A 10,440-nucleotide genomic window follows, 5' to 3' on the forward strand; every position below is an offset into this window, starting at 1 on the left:
TTCTCCTTATTTACAATTCACTTGTCTTGAACTCCAGCCATTGGTAATAAAAATCCATAGAGCCTGCAACTGAGCCAAGTGGACACCATTGTCCTGTTTTTTTCAAGTTGGGATGGATTGATCCAAGCCTTGAACAGAATCCAAACCACTGGAGTTTTCCAAAAGTTCATCTCTCTTCTGTTTATTTTTTAACCCTTTGTGCACCAGGGAATAAAGAGACAACTGCTTTGTCTTTCCTTTTCCCCCTCCACTCTGTCCTGAAAGGTTCAACCCCTCTTCACCACAACAGCATTTCTGCAGTTGCTGTCCTTTAGCCCTTCTGCAAAGACCGACTCCTGTCCATCAGAGCCCTGACCTGACCAGTGCTTCAGGGTTCTGTATCCCTCTTCTAGGCTACCTTCACCCTTGATCTGCCAGCTTCCTCTGCTTCCCTCTGGAGTCAAAGGAAAAGCAATGTGGAGGCGCAGTCTTGCCTCATCCCTGAGTCACTTTGTTCATCTTAGCGTCTTCTCTTTCTGTCTTGCAGGCACTGCGCAGTGCTCCAGCTGGGCACTTCCAAACCTGAGCTCCCCTTTGCCTTCCAAGTTTGTTTCTTTTAAGCTTTTATTAATGAATTAAGATAGAATGAAGCCTGCTGTCCCCTCCCCTCCTCAGTTTGCTGTCTGTTTAGGTTGTAAATACCTTCAGGTTCTCTGGTACATCAGAGAGATTGAGGTGCCCATCTTACACTGAAATCAGTCTGTGGTTACTGGGGAATTCTGGTCTCTGCATGCTGACAAAACCCTGCTTAATGACATAGAAATAATTAGCCACTTTGCTGTAGTGGGACTTCAGTTAATTTTAAAGAGCTGAGAAGTTTCCTTTCAGAGTTGCTGCAATCAGCGATTACATTTTATAACCCATCACAGGCACATTTGATCAACCACACAGATGTTTTATGTGAACTTACCCACCCACCAGATGTGTATAAACATAAATCACTCTACAGCATAACCGGATCGTGTTTTCTTAGTGGTTCTGGACTTGATTGATCCTCCAGGGGAAAGTGGTGCTGCTCAGGGAACTCCAAACTGTGAGCGAGACCTGCTCGGATCTCGCAAGCGCTGCTCTGCTGTCTTTTCCTGTCTGGGAGAAGGATGAATGAAAGGAAGTTGTTGCAGCTCTGAAAAGGGGTTTGCTCTCTCCCTGCATGCCCAGGTAGATGTGTCTGGCTCTGAGTGCAGCCTCTTGCCTGGCCTGTGTTCCTGTGCTGGCTTCCAGGGGCTGTGCAGTGCTTGAGGACTAGAGCTGCAATGCAGTAACTGGTAACTCCCGCTCCCTGCAAGGCTGGAGGGAATTTTTCCTGCTCTAGTAAGCAGCTGGAGTGGTAAGTGCCAGGCTCCCAGGTTTTTGAACAATTCCTATTTTTCTCTGATTTCTTGTAGCTGAAATACACTTAGGCAAGGCAGGTAATATCCTTTATGCTTTGTGCTATTGCTTGTGAATTATGTATTTATTTTTAAAATAGTACAAGTTATCTATATGATGTAAAGTTTATAATTTTTGGATCAGTAGATATGATTGTGTTGGTCAGCATCCTAATTACCTGAAGAGCTGAATATTTACTGTTAATCAGTAAATATTTCAAAATGAAGCAATTCTGCATGGACCAAACCCAAAATGCCAGACAGGTGCGCTCTCACAGTGGATCCAGGAGTGACACCTAACAATTTCCAAACTCGAGTTACCAAATTGCATCACAAAGGAAGGTGCTGTTGGCATTAGTTTTAGTTTTATATGTTGAAACAGAGGTTCTGAAGGACAAAATCATTTCCTTTACAGTGCCACTATACTGCTACCAGTTGATCTTCAGTCCTATATCCCAGGTAGTGTCATAAAAACCTTGGATGCAATTTGTCCTGAACTTCAGAGGAAACTACCTTCAAATTCCATGCCTCAAGCTCATCTCTAGAAATATTTAATGAGCAAAGTGTTAATTCAAATTGCATGGAAATAATTAACAGAGAGAGCATCAAAGCACAGTCTCTTCTTAAGTTAGTGGTATTATACAGAACTTAAAGCTCTAGAAAAGCAGAGAAAGCACTGTGCTGATCAGCCATCTTCACTGGGGAGAAATGAATACAAGGCAGGCATTCAGAAATAGGAATGATGGCTGCTATTTACTTTTATTTTGTTTTCGTTTGGAAGCGAGTTCTGTGTTTGTTTCTCCCAGCTTTATGTGTGATCAGTGAGGCTTCAGCCTGGATTGGAGCCACAGGGGTCGCAGATTGCTCATCCGTGGATCTTGTCATGGTGTCCTTTGGGTGCATTACATAAAGGTCACTGTTTTGGTTACTTCCCCATCTTTCTCCATTTTTAACTTATTTTCTCTCTACAGATGCTCTACTGAGGACCAGCTAAAGAAACAAAAACATTTTTAAATCTTCAATGTAAAGCTGGGTACACAGAGAGTACTCAACATTTATGCAGTATCTGTCCTTAAAGTGTCAATATTTGCCAAGCAATTCTATTTATTGGCATCTCAGCCCTCTGAATTCTACTGAAAGGACTCAAAGGCTTTCAGTGATTTCAGTGTGGTTTTGATTGTGTCATTATTCTCCTGCAGTGAGAAGGGAAAAAACAAATCACTGTGGTATCTAAAATGCTGTGTGCATCTTTTTGCAAATGCAGTAATCTTGCAGTCGCCTGTTTTTTCCAATGTGATGCTGCCTCAGTCAATTCTTTGTGCCAGAGAGGGAATGCTGTGATAGGTTCCCAAATTCCAATCATCGGTCCCCTCTGCCCTCCCTGTCCCTGAAAAATGCAGAGTTTGAGAGAGTTTTTTAAACATTCCTTAGAATGAAAAGAATGACCCTCAACTCTCAAGAAAAAGTGCGTATATTTCTCTCATCATAATTCTCAACAGTACTTGAATTTTTAGTATGAAATAGTTGCAATAAATTGTATAAGATCAATCTTGTGAAGTAATAACATTTCAGGAGAGGGAAGGATTTTAATTTAAAATGACAGACTTGAAGATCCTTGCCTGGACACAAAGAGAGGATAACTCCTGATAAGTCATTCCAGAAAAAAAAGCAGAGAGACTGAATTAATTGAATAAGTTATGAGTGTTAAATTATTAATTCAGCTCTGAGTCAGCTTTGAACTACTTATTAGCAATTAATTGATACAGATATTTTATAAAATGTACAAGTCATTTTAATAAATACTTCTGAGCACTTTTTTTTACTGGATGTTAAACCATGGGCATGTGAAAATGTATGCTCAGTCTTAATCTGCATCACTATAATGTATGGGATAATCAGATCAACACCACTCCTTGGAAAAGGGAGACTCAGTAGGAAAAGAACAAAGCTGGAGAGGTACTTCCTGTACTGGTTTCTGGAGAGCACCAACAACCACCTCTTCCAGCACACAAGAAATTGGGTCTTCTTGTGTGGTTTTGGTTGTGACCATCCACCAAAGCAGGATTCTGGCTGTTCAACCATCTGGGATCCATGCTGGGAATTAAGCAGAAGGAGATTGCTGTAAATATTAAACAAGAAGAGGTTGCTGTAATGGGAGGAGCAGCTTTTCATGTGCAGTGTGGGGAAAACCAGCAGAGGAGGACACTGACCCTCCACAGCAAACCTGTCCCATCCTTTCTGGCTCCAAAAAGCCACATGAAGGGAAAGACTTGAAGAGCAGAAAATTTTTGCAGCCTGATCTTTTGCACTGACTGTCAGGGTCTTTTCAGATCTCTCATATTTACAGGACAGTGTAATCTGTGATTTAAACTTTATTTCACGAGCTCATTATTGAACAAAGATGACAAACAAGGGCTCAATCACATTTTTGGTGACTCATCTGTCACATTAATTCCCTTAACCACCATCCAAGTTGTAAGATTTGCTATCTTATAACCCCTGACTCTTAATATCATGCACCTATGAACGAAAAAAGAATTAGTTCCCTATTCAGTGGTGAGAGTGCTCGTCCTTCCTGCTCTGTCACAGTGTCAGCATCCCCTGTATCCCACCAGGAAACACAAAAGCCTCAGCAGTCCAGCTGCTATTGGATCTGCTCCAAAAACTTTTGGGGTAAGCTGAAGTTTTACACCTCCCAGCTTGGGAGGTTTAGACTTTGCCATTTCCAGAAGTCAATGGATTCTGAGGAAAATGCCAGACAAAAGGTAACAGCTCCAATTTTCTGGTGATGGTGACTGCAGAGTGGCCCTTCCTGGCAAGCTGTGCCCTGGCTTTGATGGGATGGTGCTGCTTCCAGCTTACGTCAGACTTTAGCATGAGCTGAGTTAGCCAAAACCTGAGCAGGAGCTGAGTGAACTGTCCTGCCTGACCCTCACATCCTTCTCCAGGGCAGCTGCTCCTCGGCACAAGAGCCTGTTGGGGGATTTTCCAGTGTTCTGCAGGTGTTCCAGGTCAGTGCTCAGGGGAAGAGGTGTCCGGCCACCCATGATATCTTCTGGAAATCCCATTCTTTTCTCCAATATGCTTTTGAGCTTGTTCTCACTCCAGCAGAGCAGCAACATCACTTATGCTCTTTGAAGACAAAGAATGTACTTATTCTGATCTTTACCACATGCTCCTTTTATTTTCACCACCAAATTTAAAGTCTGATTCATCCTTGAGGAAAAATATTTTCCTGTTCTGTCAAGTTCTCTCCCTAACCTTTCTATTCTGAGCAGTTTTCACAGGGTTAGTATTAATACTTGCACACCAAGTGAAGAGTATGTCTCTAAGCCATGAAAAGTATCTAATATTTTTTTTTTTTTATGTTGAGTAAGACTCCAGTTGAAATTGTACTTTGTCATCCATAAAAATGCACCAAGATGGTTGTTGAAACACTCAAGCCCTTGTGCCCAGGCACATGGACTCACTGGAGACAGATGCATCTGTTTGAAAGCTGCCTCTGATTTTCTGGGTGAGACTTGCACTTTGATAATACTTTTGTGTACTGTTACTTGCTTTACAGCAAAGTGCAAAGATATTGCTGTCTTTTTAGAGCTGAGGATTTGTGGACACAGGGACACGAGAATTCCTTAGGAACTGATGTTCCTGAGGCTCGGGAACCCATACCCTGCTGACCTCCAGTAAAGTTTACTGAGTTCTGGAAGCGGATTCTTGCTTAGGTGAATATCACCTTGTTAATATTGCCAAAACAGCTTCATTCAAATCATCATCAAACCTGTTGGTGGGCAGGGGAGCACTAAAACTTGCCCCCAACATTTTGGGTTATACTGAGAACTTGATTTGCACCTGGAAAGACGAATGAACCAGGCAGCACTGAAACACAGACTTGCAGAGAGACATATGACTTCTCCTCATGCAGATTTATTTCATGCACGCTATTTCTCTTCATCCCCCCTCCAGTGACTGCACTGGAGCCTCTCTGAAAATTTTTGCAACCTTCGATGGCCAAATAAGCCTGATGTTTCAGTGGTACAGATCTGTACCTTCCATGCTATTTGATGTAACCTGAGAGGCCCAATAAATATTTTCTGTGGAGAAGTTACTAGAAGTAATACAAGATACAAAGCAGGAGCAGAGTTTAGTGGATGAGGACTTCAGGTGAGCCAGGAGATGTGATTTAATCCTGACAGAGATCATTCTTTGGGGAAGCTACATTAGTTTCTGTGTCTAAGTTGCCCGTCTGCCTTTGCTTCATGTGCTAGGGTAGGAAAAAATTCTGTCACAAATCTCATATTGTGGATTTCAAAACTGCCTGGTGCGATCTCGGTGGGGCTTCTAGGGATAAGTGTAACAGAAATAATAACAGCAATGGTTATCTTCAGAGCAATAAGGCACTGAAAACCTCTCATCTTTTAAAACCTGCTTGCTGTGGTGTAACCAAGCACAACACAAACACTATAACAGCTTTCTACAATGCTATAATGAGTATTTTTATTCCATCAGAGAAATAACTAATAAAATATAAGCAGTAACACCAGATGGAATAATATGTTTTAGGAGAGGGCAGTTCAATTAACTCACTACACATCTCAGGAAACCGTTGTGGGAATCAGGTAGGAAAGGGAGGTAGGGATGTACTTGGATAATGCCAGGTGTCTCGTTCTGTTCTGAAAAGTGTGAGTTCTTGCCCTGTGTTTGTATCTACAGGAGACCACAGAAGTTCCCACTCCTCTCAGGAGAAGGTTGTCTTTGTGAATGTTTGTTTGTGAATGGTAGTTTGGAATTTCCGGTCAAAAGTTTTGGTCAGGATAATAATGTCTTCACTTCATGGGGTGCTCATAGAAGTAGCAGCAGCAATGACAACATGTTCTCAACACTTTGGTAATTTCTTGACTGGCTTGAGTAAAGGCAAGGCAGAGTCATGGCACAATCTACAGCTTTCCCATTTTATTTACTTGTATATGTTCATATTTCAGTGACTGCTTTATGTAATGGCTTTATCTGCATATCATTTTTTAACATGAGTTATTGGCTTTTTTTATTATTTGAATGGCTTCAGTTTGAAAGAGAGTTGGGGTTAGGTTAGATATTAGGAAGGAATTCTTCCCTGTGAGGGTAGGGAGGCTCTGGCACAGGTTGCCCAGAGAAGCTGTGGCTGCCCCGTCCCTGGAAGTGTTCCAGGCCAGGTTGGATGGGGCTCTGAGCAAGCTGGGATAGTGGAAGGTGTTCCTGCCCACGGCAGGGGGTTGGAATGAGACGATCTTTAAGGTCCCTTCCAACCCATTTATGATTCTATGTATGTTTGTGCACACACTTCCTGCCAATCTGACAATTGAAAATGTAATTTTCACACCCTGAAAATAGTGTTTTCAGCCTGAATTCTGGCATTACAGTTTCAGATCTGTAACTGTTGTTTTCATTTTTGAATGCCCGTGGTCAGCTGAAAGCAAAACAGATCAGGCAGTGCGTGGTGAAAAATACAGAAGGTCAAAAAAGAGTGTGAGTAGTAGAAAATGCTCATGCAATGAGCTGTGTACCTGAGCAGTGTTGTTAATGATCCTCCTGGCCCATGATTGTTGTCTTCTCCAGCCTGGCATGCTGCATTCATCCTAGGGCTGGCTCTTTGTAACTGCCTGAAACTGAACTGGAATAAAAGTGAATCAAATCTTGCCGCTTTTTTTTTTTTTTTTTTTTTTCCTCCCGAGAGGTGCTCCTAGGACTGCAAATCCCAAATCTTCGCCTGCCCAAAGTGTGTCTGCTGTGGACGGTGGCTCAGAGTGGCTCTGCCTTGCATTAATTGTGCTGACTGCAGTTCTCACACACTCCTCCTGGGCTGATTTTGGCACACAGTGGGCTCAGGTAGCACTCCAGGAGTAGCCATAGCAACGTGGTGCTCGACAGCACCTGCACATCCACCCGGAGAGAAGGAGAAATACGGAGACTGCATTTTAAACGTGTTCTCAAAGCTGCTGCTGCTTCCACTTGTACACTGGACCCTGAAGGTATTCCAGAACTTACCTGATGGGAAATGCCATAGGAATTAGAAAGAATAAAAATAAAGTAGTATGTTCTTTTATTTCCAAATACTTTTTCCCACTCAGGCCTGCCAGGTCCCTCTCCTTTGTGTTCAGTCCTCAGCTTAGCAAAGCACCTGTGCTGAAAGCATTTCATGGGTCTAAATGATGGCATCTGGAAACAGGACAAAACACTGGGGTGTACAGCCTCTCTCTGAACAGACCAGCACCAGTGGAAAGCTTTAAAATCCCTAATTCTTGGCCAAAATTCTGCAACAGGAGCCGTGAACAGGGCTGATCTCCAATGGGTGCAGGAGCTCTCATCCATCTCTGTTAGCTGGGAGCTCAGGCAAAAGCCCTGCCTAAGCATGGGACACATGTTAACTGAGATGAGGTGCCCCTAAATTATCCCAGAATGGTAAGAATTCAAATTAATATATTGCTTTTTGACTTGCTGTTGGATTCATGGAGCTGGTTACAATGTGCAGTTTCTAACAGCACCTTCTCAGTGAGCCCTACCATTATTACAAGTTATAATGAAGCAGACAAGAACAGCTCTTTTCTTCCAAAGAAGATGCTAAAGTTTCTACTTCTGAAAACTTGCTCTCTCAAATAGCTCTTTCTTGGTAGTAAGACCACATATGCCCTCTGCTGTCCCTTCAAATTGTGTGAAGACCTATTAGCAGAACGTTACTGGTACTGTTGTTACTAATATTAATTTAATGACTCTGTAGAAACTAAGAAATATTCTGAATATTGCAGGGAGGAGTTCAGGGAGTTCCATCTCTGTGCAGGTGGAGTGTCTGGGCTTACAGCAGGTGCAGGATAACACAGGGCAATCTCTTGGGAAAGCCCCACAGAAATTCTGCTTTTCATATTTTGAGTTTTTCTGCTTTCCAAGCACATAGTCTCTCTGATGTGCTTCCTAGTTCTCCAGAGTCATCTGGAATAAGATCAGACCTGCAAAATTCTACACCTTTAAAAGTAGATAAATCTCTAAATATAGAAGACAGTACATTTTTTCAGTAAGCAAATTGCTTGCTGTTTTCACATACTGGATTTCCTTGGTTTGTCAGAAATGGTTAGTGTTAAGAAACTAATTTCTTGGCAGCAAACAAACCTGTAACAACCTTGGGTAAACTTTATATGGTGCTTAATTTGCACTAGCAGCACATAATACAAAGAAAGTGTTGACTAGAATGCACTTTCCCAAATTAATTTCCATCTTCTGACAACAGATACATTTCTTGACAAAGATAAGTTTCCCAGCTCGCTCCCTGCTATTTGTGCAAATTGTACACACGGTGTTATTTTAATGTTTAATGGCAGCAGAGTCACTCCTTGACACCCTGCTTTTAAATTATGTATTAAATTTCGTTGGCTCCTAATAACTCTCATTTTGGATAGCATGTGGAGAGCACAGGGGACATGGTGGGGTTCTAACAGAACCTTATTTTGGGAAGTAGGAGAGGGGACTCAAGAGGCCAATAATTTTCCATGGATGGATGCTAGTTTGGCACAGATCTGGGTTGGTAAATTTTGTTTGAAACACTGTGATTTCTTATACAGACCCAGTTGTGCTCTCTGCCCAAACTCTTGGACAGACCCTAAGTTAATTGCTGTCTCCCAGGTTTTGTGGGATCATGGGACCACACGTGGTGCCTTCATGCAGATTATTTCCACTAATCCTCTAATTTAAGTGCCTCCGAAAATACTGTGCCTATCATGGAAATGCACACTGAATGCTCAGCCAAAATTATACATTAGGGTGCAATTAGCTGTGAGCAGAGCACTGAAACCTGGAATATTTTTGACTAAGAGGTCAATTAGTGTGATTGGGAGGCAAAGGATGCAGCCAGCCATAGTGTGGTCAGAGGGAGCAATCAAGTGAATTGAGCAGTCAGCTGATAAGGAAACAACTAGTGAGAGCAAGATGAATTTTCACCCTGGAAGTGATGAATGTAGATCTGTCTGCAGCATTCAGCCAAACTGAACACTCAATCAGCATTTGATTAACCTGAGCTGCCCCCCCAAACATAGGATTTAAATATATATGTGTATATATATGACAGTCTCATCATGTGTGATGCTCCCAAGAGCTCTTCTACGTGTAATTAAGTATCAGCAAAATTAGTAAATAATAACTCAAAGATCCTGAGTAACAGTGATACAACTGTGTAGTCAAGCAAAATATTTTAGTGGCAAACTGATGGTTCCTTTATCTTACAACTCATCCCTCCTTAGATCACATTTGTGTTTCAAATCCAAATATCAGAAATTTTTCTATTGTCCAGTAATAAGTCTAAAAGCAGAGTAAGGCAAGGCTTTGAGGTTAATTAAAGTTCACTGGAAATGTACTTTTTACTATCAGACCTATGCTTCTGTAATTAACATTTGAAATGCAGGGTTAATTATTATTGTCCCCTTTGTTAGTTTGCAGTTTAGAAGATATCAAAAGGTTCAGGTTTGATTTTGAGGGCAACTTTTAATAGTAGGGAAACTTCCCTGACCCATGAATACCTCTGTGGAGTCCCCAGTCTGGGTCTGGAGGAGGAAGAGTTTAGCCCAGTGGCAGCACCACTCACCTGGGCCTGTGCAGATGTGCTGGCATTAGTTTGAGGAAGAAGCATCAGGGAAGCCTCTGGGGAAGGAAAAACCATTCTCAGGTTGGCTCTTCTAAAGGCTACTCCAGTGAACCTCACTTGGTTAATCCCCATGACTCAGAAAAACGTATGAACTATAGTCAGCATTTTAAAATTTTTTTGTTTAAATGAGGTCATAAATGGCAGTATGCCAATCCAAGCAAGGGCAATGCTTTCTTTGCATTAGTCAGCTCATCGTTCCTCAAAGTGGAACTCATGACTCCCTGCATTTATTTTTTGTCCCTGTTTATATGTGAGGTAACCTTTGTTTAGAGTTTGGGATATGTCTTTTAACCCAGACTAGTTCTGTTTATAAGTGTATTGTGGCACTGTCAGGTTTCACGTGGCAAAATTTCTTCTATTAGTTCCTCAACC

The 10,440-nt window shown here is 41.9% G+C and overlaps 1 long non-coding RNA gene across 1 annotated transcript; it reads right to left on the reverse strand.

The window, feature by feature from the left end:
• Window positions 1–2,158: 2,158 nt before the first annotated feature.
• On the reverse strand, window positions 2,159–7,177 carry LOC116443283. The gene is made up of 3 exons (XR_004239807.1): window positions 6,947–7,177; window positions 3,367–3,500; window positions 2,159–2,396 (listed from the first exon to the last, which is right to left on the reverse strand). It is a non-coding gene; the product is annotated as an uncharacterized LOC116443283 (long non-coding RNA).
• Between the last annotated feature and the right edge of the window lie 3,263 nt (window positions 7,178–10,440).

Source organism: Corvus moneduloides, chromosome 4, assembly GCF_009650955.1.
Source record: "Corvus moneduloides isolate bCorMon1 chromosome 4, bCorMon1.pri, whole genome shotgun sequence".
Classification (NCBI taxonomy): domain Eukaryota; kingdom Metazoa; phylum Chordata; class Aves; order Passeriformes; family Corvidae; genus Corvus; species Corvus moneduloides.